The following is a 20,744-nucleotide window of genomic DNA, read 5'->3' as shown; positions in this document are numbered from 1 at the left end:
AGTGGGGCTGGCTGGGAAGGGGTCGTGGGAGTGGGGCTGGCTGGGGGAGAAGCCGCTGGTGGGGAGCGGGGCTGGCCAGGGGAGATTGGGGCAGGGGGGACATCGGCCGGCGGGGAGTGAGACTGGCCGAGAGGGGGTCAGGGAGAGCAGGGTTGTCTGGGAGAGATCATGGGGGGGGGGGGGGGCGGGAACTGGTCGGCGGGAAGCAGGGCAGTACGCAACTACGTACTGATACTCATAATAATAAAACTAACTTAATTCGAAAATACCAGACATTTCTATGTCTGGCATTTTCTCAATTTATTTCCCAGAGAGAAAGCTCAAAACAGGACACCTGGCAACCCTCGCCTTTCCTATCCTACCTCTCTGCAGTGTGCTGGAACCAGTTGTTGACACTTTCCCCGCAGCACTCTCCATCTCTCTTCCATTCTTCAGCCAGAGATTTCAAAGCTACCGCAGCACTGATGGGAGAATGAGGGAGAAGTCAAAAACAGTGACCTCTACTGGCAGGAGACCAAATGCCTCCCTCCTTGCCTCACCACTTCCTACTTCTTTCTTCAAAGATACCAAGTCAGCTGCTCAGAACTGGATTTGGACAATGGGAACGGTGCTGGCCAGGCTGGAGCAGTGGGCAAGTATGCAAAAAGTCAAACAAGATAAACTCTCCCTACTCTTTAGCTCTAAAATGGGTGAGACTGGAGCGAGCGTTTCAGTCAACACCATAATTATGCATATTTCCCCCTCCTCTCCCACAAATGTAAAAACAAGAACTCTTGGACCTTGTCAAAATCCAGAAAAGGCCCCAATTCAAGATTCGCTGCAGCTGCACTGATGTTGACCCTCACACCATTAGCACAATCTGTGGAAACCCAGCACATGGAGCCAACTCCGAGGTGTGTCTACCAGTGCTATGTCTGACTTGATTCTGCTCTCACTGAAGTCACATGCTTCGGGCCAGAAGCATTAAGGGCCCAGATTTGGCCAGGTGCTGGGCGCTCTTGACTTCCACTGAAATCAGGAGGAACTCTTGAAGGATCAGGCTGCAAACAGCACATATACAAAAGGAAAGTGAATACAAAAGCTTTCATTTTGTTCCTGTTTATTGCTTTTGTGTCTCAGCTTATGAAAATGCAATTCAGACATTTCTATCCTTATTAGTTTATGTTCCATATGACTTTCTTTGCACAGCTGATTTCATGGGTAGCTGATTTCACATGGTTTACACAGAGATTTTGCAACAGCGGAACTATTCCATTTCAGGGTGTCATATTTTAACTGAAATACTTATGCTAGCACAACCCTGGAGTGGCTACCGCAATACCAGTATAAAGATACTTTATATTTATAGCAGTACAGCTTATTCCTCTTTCTACCCGGGAAAATGACACCAGTACAACGACAAAGCATCTTTATTCGAGTATAACTGGGTCCACCGCAGGAGGGTTGTCCTACCTTTGCATACTAGCCTTGTTAAAGTGGTACAACTTTTGTGTGTGGACAAGCATTTAAACCCCAAGCCTCCAACATTCAAACCAAAATATGTTTGTGACATTTCCTTGTACTAACATTGACTTTTGTGTGGCTGGAGAAATCCTGTTGTGCACAGAGAGGTGAGAGAAATTGATTTTGAAAAGGGCTAATCTATTGGAGCCGTCCTGAGCTCAACTATCTGGGGTTCAGTGTTTTTCAAACTGCTGCAGCTGCTGCTGAGAGGGTCTATTTACAAATGAAAGGGAAATTCACAGTTCATTCGGATGACTCATTCCAAGTTTACTGGGTGGTTCACACGCCTGCCGGAACAGGAAGGCCCTTATTGTGCTCAATTGTTTTCCTGAATGCCTTTATGAACAACAGCAAAAGGAAATATTACAGTTTGGCATTAGGCCATCAAGCTGCTTGGTACTATATAGTGCTTAGAATGCAAAACAGACATCAGCCAAGGCAAACAGATCCCTAGTGCTGCAGTTAGTTTTGCCTGTGTTTCAGATTAACTGCTGCTTTTCACAGCAATGGAGTTAAGACAACAGTTACTCTTTTTTTTTTTAAGTTGGATCATTTATTTTCAATACTTATTTCATGTTCAATAGCCACACAGGACAGCATTTCACAAAGGTGGCTATTACGGCTGCATGCAGACCCCAGGGGCTTTTCTGTGCAGCCACAGCCTGCTGGGTATGATTGGGTGAGGGAGGGGGGCAAAGCAGTGTTCAACACGCAAACGGGCACATCCTTGGAGGGGGGCAATGGGACAATTGCTCAAAGGCCTGAGTGGGGAGAATGGGGGGGAGGAAGGGGAAAATCTCTCTTCATGCTCTGTCCCCTGCTCTGAGTGCCAACTCCACAATTCCCATCAGCCGGGAACTGTGGCCAAAGGGAGCCGTGGGGGCAGTGGTGCATAGAGCCCCCTGACAATCACTTCTGGGAACCACCCCACCCCACCCCACCCCTCCTGCACCCCACTCCTCTTCTCCAGCTCAGAGCCCACACACTGAACACAAACTCCAACCCAGAGCATGTCCCCTCACCTCCTCCCAGTGCCTGCACCCTGCACTCCCTCCTGCACCCCATACCCAGCTTGGTGAAAGTGAGGGTGGGTTGGGGGCAAGCAACAGGAGGGAGGGGGATGAAGTGAGTGGGGACAGGGCCTCATAGAAGCGGCAGCACAGGGACATGGTCTCAGGAAAGGGGCAGTCCATGGGATGAGCAAGAGTCTTTTGGCTGGCGATATTAGAAAGTTGGCAAGCATACCAAGCAATCTTGTGGAAGCTCCTGGCCTTACCAGAAGAGCTCGCTGGGTGACAGCAGCACAACTGGCAGTTCGCTGGGCACCACAGACACAGGCAGAATGTGTCAGGAGGAACATGTCCACATGGGCACAGTTTGTGCATGCATAGGAGCCCATTGATTTTTCTGCTATGGGGCCCAAAATTCCTCATATAGGTTGAACCTTTCTAGTCCAGCACACTCTGCTCTGACAATACCCAAGGTCCGGCATGATTTTTATTAGCCGGATGTCCACTTATCATGGGTGCAGCCAAGTTTTCCACAGTCCCACTAAGTGTGTTCACAGCCACTGGTCCTGGCTCTCAAAGTTCTGTGCTGTTATTTAGCTCTAATTTACCCCTAAATGTCTTTTACGAGTCCAGAAAGCAGAAGTGTTGGTAATGCTGCTAGACAATACTGACCTCCCATGGTTCAGCAAATTCTCTAGTTCAGCTAAGCACTGGTAAGGTCCCAAGGGTGCTAGACTAGAGAGGTTCAACCTGTAGTGGACCTACCTACAAATATCACTTTTCACTGAAAGAGATTTACTAGCTAATATTTAAAATACTGTAAAGGCAAAAGAAACAACAATAATGAAAAAGACAAGAATGTGCAAAGCACATTATTTGTTTGTTCTGTTTAAGTCCAGAGAACTGTACATTATTTTACTATTGAGTCTGCATAAATGATGATTTGCACATGTGTGTGGATGTTTGCTTTTTCCAAAAGTTATTTTAAGAAAAATCATCAGCATTAGTGGCCACACTTAGAACCCACCAAAAAATTTCTTGTGAAATGCCCTGACATAGGAGGTGCTCTGACACCACCACTACAGAGGTGAGTCAGTGAAAAGACTCTCAGGCCATGTCTTTAAACGGGAGATTGACACTGCCGTGATTTATTTTCCAGAATACGATTTAGCAAGTCTAGTTAAGACTCGCTAAATCAAACTCAGAGACCCCACTGGCTGCTGGTACTCCTGCTTCTGTGAAGATTAAGGGAAGTCAATGGGAGTGCTGTGAGGATGGCAGGGAAACTTGAAACAAGGTATGTTGACCCCAGCCATGTAGCTAACATAACTTTAGTTGCATATCTTGATTAGGTGTTCCCTTTTAATGTAGACCTGGCCTCACAAACACCAGCTTCTGGAATTGTTTACTCTGAAGAGTCAAGCACTACAACGGCAGAAACAGCCAGTCCACCTAATCTCTTAACCACAGATGAATCTTATAGACTTATTGCATCAAATGCGATCCCAGCTCCTGGCCTCCAACAGATGAAGTGTGATATGGTCCAAATACTTCTCTCTGCATCTGTGAGAGTTCATTCCTCCATATAAATTCAGACTCAACTTCCACTGCAGCCAATTTTCTGGCCAGAATTTTTTTCTATTTTGGCTGAAAAATACAAGTTTGGGCATAATTGAAGTCAGGTCAATTTGTTTTCAACTCAAAATGCCTTTTTGTTTTGAACTTTACTACAGTTTTATTTTTAAAAAAGTTTAGAGTCAAAAGTTAAAAAAAACCTTTTCTTCAAAGGTCAAACAAAATGTTTCGGTCAATCTGAAACTTTTAAAAAATATTTTTGGCTCAACCACTGAATAGAAAAAATGATTATTCACATAGCTTTAATCCCCACTTCTTATAGCTTTTACTAGAGCTATAAATGATACAAAAATGCCCAGATTCTACTGTGATGGGAGCCATGTAAAAAGATACATAAGAGAATAGTTAAAACAACTACAAGCAAAATGTTGGGCACTTACTGCACAGTTGGTGTGCATCACCATCACTCCATTGACTTAAATGGAACTACACCAATTTACATCAGCTGAAACTCTAACTCTAAAACTACATGGCTAATAATGTGGTCATCCCAACATATGGCAATAAGAACTTTATAGCAGACCACCTGGTATGTTATAAATATAAGTCATGCAAGTCATAACCCCTAAAGTCCAGGTTAGTTTTCATTGTAATCTCATAATTAAACAAGCTCATCGGTTTCTGTAAAATTTTACATTTTACACTTAGTTTTTTCACTTGAATATTTTAAGTATGAGCAAAATCCCAGCCGTCATTTTGAAAGCAGACTAAAGTAGGAGTTTTTTCCCCTCTTTCCTCTAAAAACAAAAATAAAAAAAGTCAGCAGGTTTCTTGATGAACAGTGTAGACTACTGAACAATCAGCCTATGCCAATTTATATCAGAGGGGGATCAGACTCAAGTTGTTTTGCTAAGTTTGAAAAGAGTTTCATAATAAAAGAGTTGTGAATATTGTTGCAAATGGGAGACTGAAAATGCGCAATAGAAACGTCCAAGTCATGTGACATGCACACCAAGTGACAAATCCTTCACCTAGTGCCAGCCCAGTGAGGCAGATCCTGATCCTGGTAGGTGCATGCCTCCTTGCAGATCAGGGAGTTAATCTGAATGAGATTTCTACGATCTCTGCAGAGGAACAGAAGAGAGGTCACTACTCTGTAAATCCTTCAGCCCAACTTCTCTCATCACCTTCTCCTGTCCTGTACCCTGAGGGGGCCCTATAAAGAAGGGCTCTGCTCCACACAAGGGTTGAATAACCCTTACATGCCTCCACAATGACTGCTCTCTCTCTCACAGTGGAAATGCATTAACTCCACTAGTGTGGAAGCAGAGGCAAGAATTAGTCCTGAAAGGTGGATGTGGTGGTATGAACACACATCCAGGTAGTTAACTGCACAGATATTTGGTTCCAGGAGAAACTCAGCAGCTGAAGCCAGAGATTGTATGATTAACTGGAGGAGTTCAATGGCTTTGAAGCAACGTGTGTGTGTGGGGGGGGGGGGAAGCTTGCAAGGCAGGATGGGGCCTTTTCTTTGTAATTTTGTCTCTGAAGGCTTTTACATGAGAACTATGACCAACTGGCTATATAGCCACAGATGTACCAGTAACTGGCATTAAAGAATGGTATTTGGGGTAATATAAAGATTTGACCTGCACTTTCACCTATAGCTTTACTGCAAACAGTATTCATGAGTTACAAAAGCCACCTGTTAAAAACAACACCCTATGGTTTATATAATTAACCAATATCATGTAAATTTCGATTGTAATTTAATTGTAATTTGTAATATTCTAGGTCATAAATTATCTTTTAGTTTCTGTGTTAGTAAAATGTTAAAGTTTAAAAAAGTGAACAGAAAGGGTCATGCACAAAGGTGAACTGAAATTTGAGTTTTAATTTGAATCAATATTCATAGAAAATTGTTTTCACTATTTGCTCAACTTTGCTTAGTATAATCCCATAGGTGAAATAACACGATATGTTATGCATAGAAAAGCTGTTTAGAACATTTTTTTAAGAATTCCAAAATGTATTACTTATGATTTTCCTCTGCCTTGGAAGGTTCTACCATTGTACTAATGGCAACTACAACTTTCAGGTGAAGGGGTTTGAAAATCTGCACCAAGAAACAACTCTCTGAAAGATTCCTAACACAGCTTTTGGTGGAACATATGGCACACAGAGGGAACATGTGATATAGAGTCATTATTGGCATTTGTTTGGGATAAACAGCATAATTCCCACTGGGCTTTACCGCTCATGAGTAGTATGGTTATCCCAATTCATAGCAATAAATCTTTAGATTGCACCACATCATCAAAGACACACACACATACATATGTATGAGACAGGGAGAGAACACACATATGAAAGTGGTTTATAGTTGCATCACTCAAATAGTGGAATCATGAGCAAATTACACTGATCATTCCAGTATATAGTTTACATGTGGGCATATATGTGAAAATAGAAAATATATGAAAGTAAAAGGCCTAGATCAGAAGTTTAATATCAGTTTGGTATTTACAAAAAGCAGTAAAATAAAAACAAAACAGATAAAGGGACTAATCCTAAAAAGTGCGGCGCAGCTTCATGTTCCATCAAAATCAATAGATATTGGGAGTGCACTGAAGATCGGCATCCAGATCAGACACACAAAAATCTTTATCTTAAACAGAGGATACAGATCAGTGCTCCAGTCCCAGTGATCAACTCCAATCCAACACAAGTCAGCTTTTAGCTGTCAAGACAAGAAGCATCTTGGACATGCTGACAACTGACAGGAGGATCTCTGGGTACACACCTTGCCATTTTGCCATTTATGTATCCTATCCTGAAATCTTTCTTTCCATGAACAGTTCCTTTGGTGACAAGGCTTTGATTCTCCAAACCCTTGTGAAGCATACAGCAGGCAGCCAAAAAGAAGTCAGTGTTGCTAATGCCAGTTTCTATCTGTGTAGCTGAGAACAGAATCTGGCCAAATATCTGATATGAAGTAGAGCAGGGTTATGAAAATAACAAAGTTTAACAGATCATGAAATAATTGAACCCACTCATTCCCTGCAGGGCGAGGAGGGAAGCACCAAATGTTAACTATTTCATCTAATAATAAAGAGCTTCACAAATATGCCCACAAAACACACAGAATGTAATGGAGAAATTTGGTTCAATTGGGACTGGGGAATCTGAGCCGGGGGATAAGGAAGTGGCAGATTTCTTAAACAGTTGCTTTCCTTCTGTCATTACAGGAAGGGAAGGATTGCCTCAGTCAGGGATATTTCATGGTATGTGGAGTTTGATAGTCAGCTGGTAGTATATTTACCATCCGTCTAATTTTCCCAGAAAACTCCTGACCTTAGGTGACGCTGTCCTGAAGCCCAAGAGGATGGCAATGTTATCTAGCTGCTCTTGTCTTGTTTACAGTTGTACCTGCATAACATTTTGTTCTGGAACGGGCTCCCTGGACCAAAATTAGAAATATCACTCATTGCCAAATGCCCACAAAATAAGGAATTAAATGGTGATGGTCACTCTGGGCAGCATTATTTAAAGATTGGAGACTTTGAAGGGCAGGCAAAGGTCTAGATGCAGGTCACCTCTATCTATGAGTTTAAAAGATGGAAAGGATCAAAATCAGCTGCTAACTGTAAGCATTCTTTAATGAGATGGAAGATTCCTGAAGGTTGTAGCTTGGGAAATCGAACAATAGTTTTCAAAGAGGAGAGAAAAGGCATTGTGTCACACTAAACAACACGGCCCACTTAGATTAACAGCAATTGAGGATGAATGTGGAATTTAGCAAGCCACTGTATAGAATAAAATCCAACATGCAATTTGATTGGAGCCAGTCCATGTCAATTTATTTGGACCAAAATCTTGTTTGAGGTGCAGCCCTTCTCTGAAAAATGATTCCGTAAAAATGATTCTGCTTTGGCACCATGTAATATTGTATTTGCTTCTGTTACAGAAGCTCCATGCTTAAGAAATAGCCCAATCAGTGTGAGAAAGACTAGAGCAGAGAGATTGAAGCCAAGACACAGCTTTTACTGGTCAAAGGCTCAGCAAAGCACCTAGAAGAACCTACAGGATCAATGGCAAAAGTCGTTTTCACCACAGTCTAACTGGCTATGCATTCAGCTACACAGAGCCACCTACAATATTCTGCAACAGCCCTGGAGTCGAGTGAAAACCATAAGGTTACACATGGGGTTTCACATGTACTGCCTCTTATTGAGTTCCATATCAAATGCCCCAAGCTTCCTCTTGCTAGCCCTGGGAACTCAGCCTGAGCTCTGAGGATCAAGATGGCTCTTTCCTTCTCATGGATCACAACCAACAATAAAGGTATTGTCGGGAAAAGCACTACAGCGTTTATATTTGTGCACCTATAAGGTAAGCCCTCAGTGACATCTGTGCAACCCCAGGGCTGTGCATGTGTGACTGACTGAAAGTTAGCAAACAATTCTGCTAAAGATGCACAAAGCAGAATAGAATATAGATTATTTTCTCTAACCAAGGCTCTAAAGGCTTAAATAGGATTAATGAAGAGTGAAAACCTCTGTCGCCAATATCAAGAAGCAGTTACATACAAAAAGCAGACCTACTGGGTGGAGGGCATCTTTTATCTTAATGTTTCAGAGTGGAACTGCAACTTAACCAACTGGTTGAACTGAGGTTTTCAAAGCCGACAACGTGAATTTAACTGGATGTTCCCACTCAAGGTAGTTGTGGGGCTAATAGACCTATTCATCTTGGAAAATACCAAATGTAAGCTTTCTTACTATTATCTGAGGTGACCTTGAAGTTTACAATCTAAACTCACCCTAGAAATGGAAACATTAACTTTCCACATAAAAATTATTTTTTTTAAATGGAACAATAAATAGCAAATGCATAGAAGAAAGAGACAACAAACCTTTACCCCAAAAACTAAAACCAAAATTGTGTTGGAGGTTTGTGGGATTTACTGTTGATGGGGTGTTTGGCTTGGTTGGTTGGTCAAAAAATCTGCTAAGATTTGCTTAACTTTTTTTACTTCGTTGGTGTGTGCTTCTTAACTTCCGGTTCTTGCTGAAAGCAACCAAGATGCTTTAAGAGAAGCTTTTTTCCCCATTGTATTTCTGGCCAATACAGAAGAAAAAATTTCCAGATCTGACAAGAATTTAAAAAACAATTAAAATATCAGATAGTTTGGATGCTCATCCAGCCAAAGCTTTTACAGCAGCTATGACTAATGCCCATGATCACACTGATACCACCACCCTCAGGGCAGACTGCAAGGAGCAGGGCAGACAATCCCCAAAATTGGTGCTTTACTCTACAATTAGAGTACCAAACCAATAACAAAAGAGCTTCTCAGACCATACTGGTTAAACAGACACCAAAATCTAATATAGAGAGAGCTTTCTGAAAACCTATCTCATCATAGGTGAGGTTCTTTCATACCAAGTCAACAGAACTTTCAGACCTTATCCAAATATCACAATGTCAGCCAATTCGTAGTAAGTTAACTAAGGATTTAATAAGGGAAGAAAGTTACAAATAGTTAATAGATCATATACGTACAAATTGTTGCTAAGTCCTCATATCAGGTTTGTAGCAATGATGGAACAGACTGCTGGCTTTTAAAGTCTCACTCTAGCAACTTTCAAAAAATTGAAAGGTCCCAGTCTACAGTACAAGATGTTCCTTTTAGTTATAAATCCATAATCAAGAGAGTTAGAGCAGGAAAGAAGCAACATGGAAGTGTATCTTTTTATATCCTCTATCATGCACATGGAAATTTACAGTTACAAATGAAGCTCTGTCTGTAGAAGGTTATTTGCCAAGATGAAGTCCAGGGTCTCATGAGCAAATCACATGGCACATATTTTGCTGAATCACAGGGATTGTCCATTGGTTCCTCACTGACTTGTGGCATCCACAGGAAGATCTACTAGGCAGGATGAGTTTCTTCAATGGCCCATTGCAAGACAGAAGTGTCCTGGATAGCTCACCAACACGTAGTTGTCTAGCCTGGATGTAAATTCTGTCTGAGGGGTGTTATGCAGGAACACAATATGACTGCGTCTAAACTGGCATGATTTTCCACAAATGCTTTTAACGGAAAAGTTTTTCCGTTAAAAGCATTGGCAGAAAAGAGCATCTAGATTGGCATGGATGCTTTTGCGCAAAAGCACTTTTTGCGGAAAAGCATCCATGCCAATCTAGACGCGGTTTTGCGCAAGAAAGCCCCGATCGCCATTTTCGCCATTTGGGCTTTTTTGCACAAAACAGTCCTCCCCGTCTACACTGGCCCTCTTACGCAAATTCTTTTGCGCAAGAGGGCTTATCCCTGAGTGGGAACATCATAGTATTTGCGCAAGAACACTGACAATCTTACATTAGATCGTCAGTGTTCTTGCATAAATTCAAGCGGCCAGCGTAGACAGCTGGCAAGTTTTTCCACAAAAGCAGCCGCTTTTGCAGAAAAACTTCCCAGTCTAGACACAGCCATATACGTATTTAAGATACAAGTTTGTAGCCAATATTCACAACTTCAGATGCAAAGATGATACATGCATACAAATTGGATAATCATGCTTAGCAAAGTGTGACTTTTCCATTAACACCTTACATGACGTATTTTGTACAAGATTTGTTGCCATTTTAGAGCTGTGGTAGACAGAATGATACAAATGGTCATCTCTCTCATATCAGGCTATTGTTAATCATACAACTGGGAAAATAACTAAAACTTGCTGTATGAAGGTTTCTTGTCTATAACATGTAAATTATTTTAAAAGAACAACAAATGGTATATTTCAAAAAGTTTGTCATAGTAATAATGTAGCCATAGCTTAAAGAAGTTGCCACTCCTAAGTCACTCGCTATGACCTTTGTATGGAAAATCCCAGCTGATGCAAACCAAAGTTTGCCAGCAATGCATTACAATGAGAGGTAAAAAGGAAATAGTTGTTCTGTCCCACAAATATTTTCAAGATTTTCTGTTGCACTTTGCAACAAAACAGAGATCTTTTGAAGTACGTACACACACACAAAACACCTACAGATAGAAGGGCCCTAGAATAGCCTTGTAGTAGGAAACATACATTGCAGGTGAAAGACCCAGTTTTGAATTCCCACTGTAGCCAATTTGGAGCAAGGACTCAAACAGGCATCCCATGTAGTAGCCTGACCCCTTGGCTGTTCTGGTGTCAGTCTGTCTCTCCCTTCCTCTGTGACCAGATACTTGATCTTGTGCCTCAGAAACCCCTCTTGAAACTTCGCTGAACCTGCTACATTCCTGCAAAAAGTTTTGTTTTCAACAACCTGGTATTTTCCAATAAAAAACATGCTGGACCAGCCCTATTTAAAACCAAAATCATGAATTAAATGAAACAGTTTAATCACCTTGATCAAGCAGTTTAATCGCCTTCAGCCCACATGTACATTGCACAAATGACAACGTCTTCCATTCTCCTCGCATCCTGGCCTTCCTTCTCCACGTGTGGCCATGTCTTTTCACTATAAAATACTCTCCTCTCTTTGAAGGTCAGCCAAGTAGTCATTTCAGTTCCTGTAGGTACCATACAGTGATAGCTGACATCCATCAGTTGTCAGTGAGCCTCGCTATATACCTGGCCCACTGCATTTTACTATATCTACTCTCAACAAGGACGTCCTGCACACCACTCTGCTGTCTGATCATTTCATTGGGAACTTGGTTGCAGACTGAAATTCCCAACATTCTTTTTTCCATTGCCCTCTCTGTGATAGACAGTGGCTGCTCCTTTGTCCTCATCAGCACCCAGGTTTCGCTGCCTTACAACACTGCTGGCGGTACTGATGAGTTGAAGAGACTGGCACGTGTTACTGTGTTGATTTTTCCTTGGAGGACATCCTTGATAGAATTGAATGCCAACCCACTTCATTTGCAAGAGTTAACCTTCCTGCTCATGGGACCAGGTAACTTCTTGGCCCCAGGAGACCAATTGCTCAACTTCTTCTATTTGTTCTCCCTTGACTGTTATATTTGGGCTTTTGGCAAGATATCAGACTGCATACATTTCATTTTGCAGTCTAAATTGGCTGCTTTTTGTGTTGAGTTCTCACAGCATTTTCTGTAGCTTGGTAGTATTTTTGGCCATCAACATGCATGAATCTGAGATGGTGTAAGTGCTCTTTGTTAAAGTTGATTCTGCTCTTAAAATTCATCTGTCTCATTACCATTTTGAGACAGTCTGTAAAGAATTTTGGTGAAAATATGTTCCTTCCTCTCACATCCTTCTTAACTGGAATATAAAGGGGAGTGTCAGAACAGTTTAATATCAGTGATATTTTTAATCTTTCATGAATGGGGTAAAATATGCTCTATTTTCTCTCTCGAGTCACTATCATATAATGGACTTTTCAAGTAGAGCTGTCATTGTGGTTTCCTGGATTTCCTCAGCCTCTTTGGAATGCTTGTAAATTCCCATGGCCGATAGTAAGCTAAGCAATTTTTAAAAAGCCATAGTAAAGACCATGTCAGTGGTGTAAGCCCTTTTCTTCTCTTTTTTTTAATTATTTTTTTTTGGTTGAGCATGAACATTAGGAGATTATTATCAGCTTCTGACCTAACTTCAAAACAGTTCCAGCTGGGAAAACATCCATTTGTCCATTTTGTACCCTCAATTATACTCTTGCACCAAACTCAATCTTCACTACAAAATAGAAGCATTTTATTCTACTAATGGTTTAAGATATTAAATGGCCCTGAATGGAGAGTTTATTTTATCAAAGTACTTGAAGAAATCAGTCTAGTAAATGGATGTAGTAATGGGGGTGGGGAGGAAATCACTCGTTAGTGTCTTATTACCTGCTATAGAGTAGAATGCCTAAAGAGAATAAAAGGTAAATCCATTGTAATATTTATGTGTGCAGTAACTCGATACTTAATATCTGCCATTTATTTTTATTCATCGAAAAATACTTGAAAAAAGAAAACAAGTTACATATAAAAAGACTATATATAACATCAGAAGAGAATTATTAGACCTCAGAATATCAGACCCTTATTCTGACCACAGCTGCATTGGGCTTTTCATTCTCACAATATGCTAAAGACAGTAAAGTTGCTCTGCTGGAAATGAGATCAAAATTGAGTCTGCATGGTTGGATATTATTGTCCTGGGGAGACTAGAATATGACCATCCTCATTATTTATTGTGACTGCAGTTCTCCTCCCCTTATACATACGGAGTCATACATTATTCCACGAATGGTCCCATAACTTATGAAGTAAGGTACTACTTCGTGTGAACAAAAATGGCAAAGTCTGGCCCTCGTATACAGGGAAAATAGATAACCCCAGGTTTTATCATGCTTCCAAGATAATGTTTGTTATGAAGAAATTCTGAATAATCTACTACTCCCAGAGAAATGACGACTTTGAAAGAACCCCGTAATAGTACTCAAAGCTTACAAATGAATTTGATAAAGTGTAAGCATTTAAACTGCTCAACAATTTAATGAGTGGTTCAAAAGTCAGGAGTCACATTCAAAAATAATTAAAAAAAATCAGTCTATACAGGAAATTCAAAACTATTTCACTCAAAGACAGAGTAACAAACTTACAGAACTAATTGCCAAATAAGATCATGGAAACAAGTACTGTAGTATAAGTGGGTTGAAGAGATGTCTTGGCACTTTTATGGAGAGAGAAGGGATTAAAGGATACCATGACAGAGCAGAGAACTGGAGCTAAGATAAACTTAAAAGGGGACAGACTTTTAGGTCAAGTGGCTTCTTCCTTTCCAGTCATTCCTTTTATGTCCTTATTCCCTAACACACCATGTCAGCTTGAATAAACAATCACTAAAGCTTAGATGAGTAATGGACCTCTTCCATACGGCAAGCACTATCTTCTCCTTCACTCCACTATAAAAGTAATGGCTAACACACAGGAACAGCCTTTCTTCGCTTGATAGAATACGGTCCATTTAACCTGCTCTGACTGATTTCAGATATAGAAGTAACTGATATCACCTCCTTCCTGTAACAGTTTCCTCTTCAGTCCTATTTACTGCCATCACTCAGCTATCCAAGTGGCAGAAATCATCAAACAATGAAAGAGTACAATGTTAAAAACCACAGCATATGTCCTAAATTACACTTCATCAGTGACTTTATACACACTCCACCCAGCACTTTCCCAGTATTATCATGGGTTGAATCACCTACCATGCTGAAAAGAATGTGTTATCAAATTTTCCTTCAAGTTGAAAAAGACTTCAATTATTCTGTTCTGTCATTACAAACTGTTTTGTCTCAAATAGATTACACAATATGCCAATGGATTTAAATTAGCAGCTATTATCCAATAGGGCTACGTCTACCATCGAATTGGGGGACCATCCAATATGAAAGGTGCCTGCTGGTGGAATCTCTCAGACAGCAGGTGGGAGAGCTACAGGAGGAGGTGACTAGGTTGAGGAGCATCCGAATCCATGAGCAATTTCTGGACAGTGTTCATGTGGAGGCAGCTGAGGTAGCTGTCCCAGTACACAAGACTGCTGACACACCATGGGTGGAGGAGGAGACAGCCCAGGGTGGACACTGGCAGGTGGTTACTTCTGGCAGCAGGCAGTGCTCCACCCCTGCTCTGAACTCTCCTGCCATGGTACTAGGAAACCCTTATGCTCTTCTTGATACAGGAGATAAGGAATCACCCCCTACAACAGAGGAGGAGAAGCTTCGTACCCCCAAGGCTGGGAGGTCTGCTGACACCACTGCGAATAGGAAATGTAGGGTAGTGGTGGTCGGAGACTCTCTTCTGAGGAGGAGGGAGGCGCCCATCTGTCACCCTGACATTTCATCTCGGGAGTTATGATGCCTGCCAGGGGCCTGTATCTGAGATTTTACGAAGGCATTGTCAAGGATTACCTGGCCTTCTGACTACTACCCCATGCTACTCATCCATGTGGGCACAAATGATATTGCGAGGTGTGACACTGAGCAGATCAAGAGTGACTACAGGGCTCTGGGAGTATGGGTGAAGGAGTGTGGAGCACAGGTGGTGTTCTCTTCGATCCTTCCTGTCAAAGGTAGGGGCCCGGGCAGAGACAGGTGCATTCTGAATGCCTGGCTGCAAAGATGGTGTTGCCAGGAGGGCTTTGGCTTCCTCAACCACAGGATGCTATTCCAGGAAGGACTGCGAGGCAGAGATGGCGTTCACCTTTTGAGGAGGGAGAAGACCCTATTTGGACATAGGCTGACTAACCTAGTGAGGAGGGCTTTAAACTAGGTTCAATGGGGACAGGTGAGCAAAGTCCATGGATAAGTGGAGAACATGGAGACTTAGGAGATGGGTCGGAAATGGGAGGGATCATGGGCTATAATGGCAGAGAGAGAGGAGGGTCAGGGCAAAACTGGGAGGCAATATCAAATCAGTATCTTAGATGTCTATATACAAATGCGAGAAGTATGGGTAATAAGCAAGAAGAACTGGAAGTGCTAATAAATAAATACAACTATGACATTGTTGGCATCACAGAAACTTGGTGGGATAATACACATGGCCGGGCCAGGCTGGGCAGCGCATGTGGTGTGCGCCCCAGGGGCGGGCCCTGGGCTGCGCGTCAGCGGCCGTGGGCAGCCCACGCATGCGCCGTGTGCCCCGGAGGCAGACCCACGCACCCTGGGGGGCGGGCTCGCAACGCACAGGCCAGCCCTCACATGCGCCGTGCGCCCGGGGACAGCACCGCACACCCGGGCCCGGGGTGCCAAAAGGGCTCGGGCCGGCCCTGCCTGTGAAGGAAGGCTGAAAGAATTGGGTTTGTTTAGTTTAGAAAAGAGATGATTGAGGGGGGACATGATAGCAGATTTCAGATATCTAAAAGGGTGTTACAAGGAGGAGGGAGAAAACTTGGCCTCTGAGGATAGAGCAAGAAGAGCAATGGGCTTAAACTGCAGCAAGGGAGGTTTAGGTTGGACATTAGGAAAAAGTTCCTAACCGTCAGGATGGTCAAACACTGGAATAAATTGCCTAGAGAGGACAGGCGTGCTCAGCACATTTCATTAGGGTGTGCACCCAAAGAATTTTTTCAAAATGTACTTTGACCCCCCATTAGCCACACCCTCTGACCCAGATTAGCCACACCCCTGGAGGTAACACTCTCGGTGCAAAATGGACACGTGACCAGAAGTAAAAGATGTCATATGACCCCCAAGAACTTTTCCCACCATCCTCCTACCAAGAGGGATTAGTTTGGCCCTCACCAAACCCCCCTCATTCAACTATCCTGCAATTGCATTAACCCAATGTGTGTGATATTAACTCGGGGGGCAGAGAGGCTGGGGGAAGTGTTCCCTCTAAGAGTTTCCTCCCATGAGCAGAATAAATTTTGTGTTGTGCACCAGCACTGAGTTTGTGGCTTGTTTGGATGTGCTACTATGGCACCCAAGTTATTAATAAATATCTTATACACCTCTATCTTTTCCCTCTGCTGCCCTGTCTCCTCCCCTTGCTCCATCAGCTCTCCTGGTGCCTGCTCCACGCCCCCCTCCCCGCAACTGCTCACCCACCTCTGCTGTCCTGACTCATGCCCTTCTCACTGCCCTCAGCATTCCTGAGACCTGCCCCCCTCCACCAGCCCTTCTCTCCCCCACCCCCATGCCCACTCCTCCAGGAGCCCCACTCTGATCATGTGAGCTACCCCTCCTTATCCCCTCTCCTAACACCTCCCTCTACACACCTGCCCAATCTCTCCTCTCTGGTGCTGGTCCCTCCCCTGCAGGTGTCTGCCCTTCTGCTTCACCCCCAGAATCTCCTGGCACCTGCATCTTCCCTTACCCCTGCACCCTCCTGGTGCCTCCCCTTCCCTCACTGCCCTGCCCCCTTTGCCCGATGCCCACCCCCTCACCACCCTCTGCCCCCATTCCCCTCATTCCCCTGTGCCCTCACACATGCCTTGCTCCATCCCCGCCTTCCTCATGCCCACCCCTTCTTTCAAGCCTTCCCCCGGCACCTCCCCTTTCCCCCTGCAGCCTCCAAAGCCCTTCCCCTGTCCTCTCCCAGCATTATCCTGTCCCCCCCTCTCACTGACACCACCCCTCCTGCCCTTTTCCTCATTGTCTCCACTTGGCCCCCTGGCATTTGTGTCTCTCCTCCACCCTGACCCTTAGTGCCTTTCCCTTTCTTCTCCTGACCTGCCCTCCCCTCAGCACAAGCCCCTTCCTCTCTGACCCTTTCCCCCTAGTTTTCCCTCCTCCTCTAGCAGCCGCCAGCTGGTCTGTAAGAGAGTTCTAGGGTCGCCCTGACTTTCACCCTTCTGGTGCCCCCCCCCCCCCCCCCCCCCCCCCCCCCCCCCCCCCCCCCCGAAGTGGTCTCCAACCTTTTTACACCCGGCAGGAAGCCTGCGCTACCTCCATTTTCAGAGGTAGGTTGTGGGGCTTCTTGGGGGTGGGGAGAATTGGGGGGACCCTGAATGCCTCGCGATCAACTGGTCAAGCCCTTCCAATCGATTTGTTGGTGACCACGGGTCTAGACAGTATTTGGTCCTGCCATGAGGGCAGGGGACTGGACTTGATGACCTCTCGAGGTCCATTCTAGTCCTAGTATTCTGTGATACACTGAGCATTGTTGTGCAATAAAATATTCAAATGAGGTGCAGGGATGAATATTGCCATGCCTCATTTGCATACCTAATGAGCCGCCATTTTGCAGTACAGGCGTTTGCACAAGAAGAAGCTGTCTATACTGCTCCTCCTTGCACAAAAAAAACCCCTCTTGCGCACAGCCTAGATGTTTAAAGGAAGTAAGTATTAAAGCAAGTTTGTAACAGGAATTCATGATAGTTGCTAAGGCAAGTGTGTTCTGGAACACAATCACATTTCAATATTTTTACACACTTTCTTTTGCTGCTGTACATAATTTGGCATGAATTGGAACAACTGCCACTGTGCTGACATAACCTCAGGATATACTAGAAATCCCAATTTTCCTTCACCATGGCTCGCTGCATTGTTCCAATTAGGTGCATTGTTGTCTAGTGTTCTAACCTCTTGGTCTGACAATTAAAAAGATCTGGAAGACCTAAGAAGGAGATGTGTCCCAGAAATAGGTTTGTCAAGACCCAAGAAGTGATATAGTTAGGTTCCTCCAGAAGTCACACTTACCATACCAGATATGAGTACATTGACAGAAGTATCATGACCCTGACTTTTCTCACAAAGATTGAGTAGAACAAAATATTTTAAGATAACTCAAATTAATTTGGTACCTCTCCATTTCACCTAATCTGTTCCCAAAAATCCTTCTTACATTTGCTGATACTCTGCAAAGTCTATATCTGTGTTTTAGCATTCTCTCTTGGGTTGACTGCTGTCTCAACTCTTGCTTACTCCTGGCCGTCCCCCAAGGTCAGAGGCATTTAATATATTTTGCAGCTATCTAATACAGGGTAAATTCAACGGCATGCACACTATTAAGTCGGCAGCCAAGATGGAAGATGTGCCAACTCTCTTCAAACAATGCAGAAGAACAGAGGCAGCTGGTAGGGTTGCCAGGTGTCCAGTTTTGAACTGGACAGTCCAGTATTTGAGCTTTCTGTTCAGGAAATAAATTGAGAAAATATAAATGTCCGGTATTTTCTAAATAAGATGTAATGTAGATTTTGATATCATGTCAAGTGTGTCTGGTATTTTTGTTGAAACCATCTGGCAACCCTAGCAGCTGGTCCAGATCAGGGCCTCACCCCGAGTGGGAAACCAACAAGGTTTGCCATTCAGGTTAAGAAGTTTGTCTGGGGAAAAGGGAAGAAAAACTCCAGGAATTGTATTAAGGGATTGTCCAGACCAAATCTCTGAACCTTATGTCTATTACCTATCACTTTGTTCTTATCTTAAAAACAAAAACAGATTAAAGAAACAAGTCTCTTGTGCTTGAACTACTTGCAAAAAACACAGCTGGATAAATTCAGCTTTAGGATGTCACATTTATTGGATACTTTTGAGAGCTGATTCTGGTATATACAAATTTTCCAAACCTCTTCAGCTTTCAATTACCACTTACAACTGATAACATGATCTTGGTATATTATCTCCTCCAAAATAAAAAAGATGTTCAATTTTTTTTCATCTCTTACCTTCTTAAAAATTTAGTGGCCACACCCACCATTACATCATATCTGAAATTGTCCCTGATTTCAACCAAATTACATTTGCTTCCACTAGATTTAAATAATTTGACCTTCAATTTCTCACAGTGTCTTATACACTCCACTTTGATAAGGTACACCAAACCTCTTTAAAATTTCTGAATGTAATGTGCATTGTATGTCTTCTCATGACAATTATATTTTTCAAATAGTAATATGTATAAAATATCCCCTCAATACAGTAGGAATAATGAAAAGTCAATTATCTCAAGAGGGAGTATATACATTAAGACTACTATGGTCCTGATTCAGCAAACACACAGATTTAACTTAGTCTTCAGTAGGAATAGGGATTACTCGTATTAGGACTTATGCAAGTGCATGTTTTCAAGGTCAGTGTCTAAGCCAGTAACTTTCAAGTATTAAGTTATTCTTTCAAATATAATTTCAACTCCTTCCACACAATCTCTATGTTCAGATAATTTGTATCAAAGAAGTTGAAGCCCAATAGTCAATAATGAGAGTCGTCTGGATTTAGAATTCTGCATAGTTGTTTTATTTGTACGTCGATGAAATTACACAAAGGCTAATCGGTTTTCTTAGACTTTGCTTAGCAGCAGGCAAATGAGATGTTGCTACTGGCAATCCTGCTGAAAAGTAAAAAATGGCAGGACAGTAATGTTGATGGATCTGAGCTATTGCAATTGATGTAAGAATAAAAACGATTGGGGATTTCCTGACAATTTGATATGACCTTCAGCTTCCCAATTCAATGGTTCCTGACAGTTCAATGAAAAAAAAATCTAGAAGGCCTTTCCAGTGACCAAAATAAGGATTCTATACAAATCAAGTGTTAATTAATTCAGGGAGGTGAGGGAACCTAGCCAGGACAAGGTAATTCTCTTCTGACAAGGCATGTCTCTAAACATTTGAAGGTAGTTTGGGTTCACTGTGACAACAAAGGCTCGCCTCTCAGTTAACGAACACACTCATCATGTGACCCCTTGCCAGCCTACCCGTAAATTGTGGGGTAAAACAGGACCTCATTGTTAACTAGTTGCACTTTCTTATTTATATTTTTCCCTGAAGATTTCAGACCACAGTTCTCTTGGCTCCTGATTGTGTAGGAATACATTTCAAAAATAGCAATGATTCCACAGAGGCTACTTAAACACTACTTTAGGGTTGCTATTTCTAAGTTTCTTTGGGGATTTTTACTTTTATTTTTCCTGTCTACTCCTTCATCAAGGGCTGCTGATGGATGCTGCTCCTGTTGTAACTCCTATCACCACTGTTGCATCTGAGTTAGAGGGCAGGGGGGGAAAAAACAAAGCAAATGAGAAGAGAGGTTATGGAAACTGTATAGGTATGGGTGACTAGGCTGATATGCAGAAGGAGTCTAAATGTTATTTGGCCCCCCACAGTTAAATAACATCCAGCTCACACATACAGGCAGTCCCCGGGTTACGTACAAGATAGGGACTGTACGTTTGTTCTTAAGTTGAATCTGTATGTAAGTCGGAACTGGCATCAGCCG

At 42.8% G+C, this 20,744-nt stretch overlaps 1 protein-coding gene across 5 annotated transcripts in view; it reads right to left on the bottom strand.

Annotated features, from left to right (window-relative positions):
- IRS1 (insulin receptor substrate 1) overlaps positions 1-20,744 on the bottom strand; it is a 190,708-nt gene that overhangs the window by 16,745 nt on the left and 153,219 nt on the right. For 3 of the 5 annotated variants that reach the window (XR_012906216.2, XR_012906218.2, XR_016350366.1), the window contains one exon: positions 363-461. The exons of the other annotated variants lie outside the window; for them this stretch is intronic. The gene's annotated coding sequence lies outside the window, so the exon portion shown is untranslated. The remainder of the gene's footprint in view (positions 1-362; positions 462-20,744) is intronic. 5 annotated transcript variants of the gene reach the window in all.

This window comes from Pelodiscus sinensis, chromosome 10 (assembly GCF_052426305.1).
Source record: "Pelodiscus sinensis isolate ZL-2025 chromosome 10, ASM5242630v1, whole genome shotgun sequence".
Taxonomy (NCBI): Eukaryota; Metazoa; Chordata; order Testudines; family Trionychidae; genus Pelodiscus; species Pelodiscus sinensis.
The sequence above is the reverse complement of the archived record's forward strand: the minus strand, read 5'-3'. Positions and strand labels throughout refer to the sequence as shown.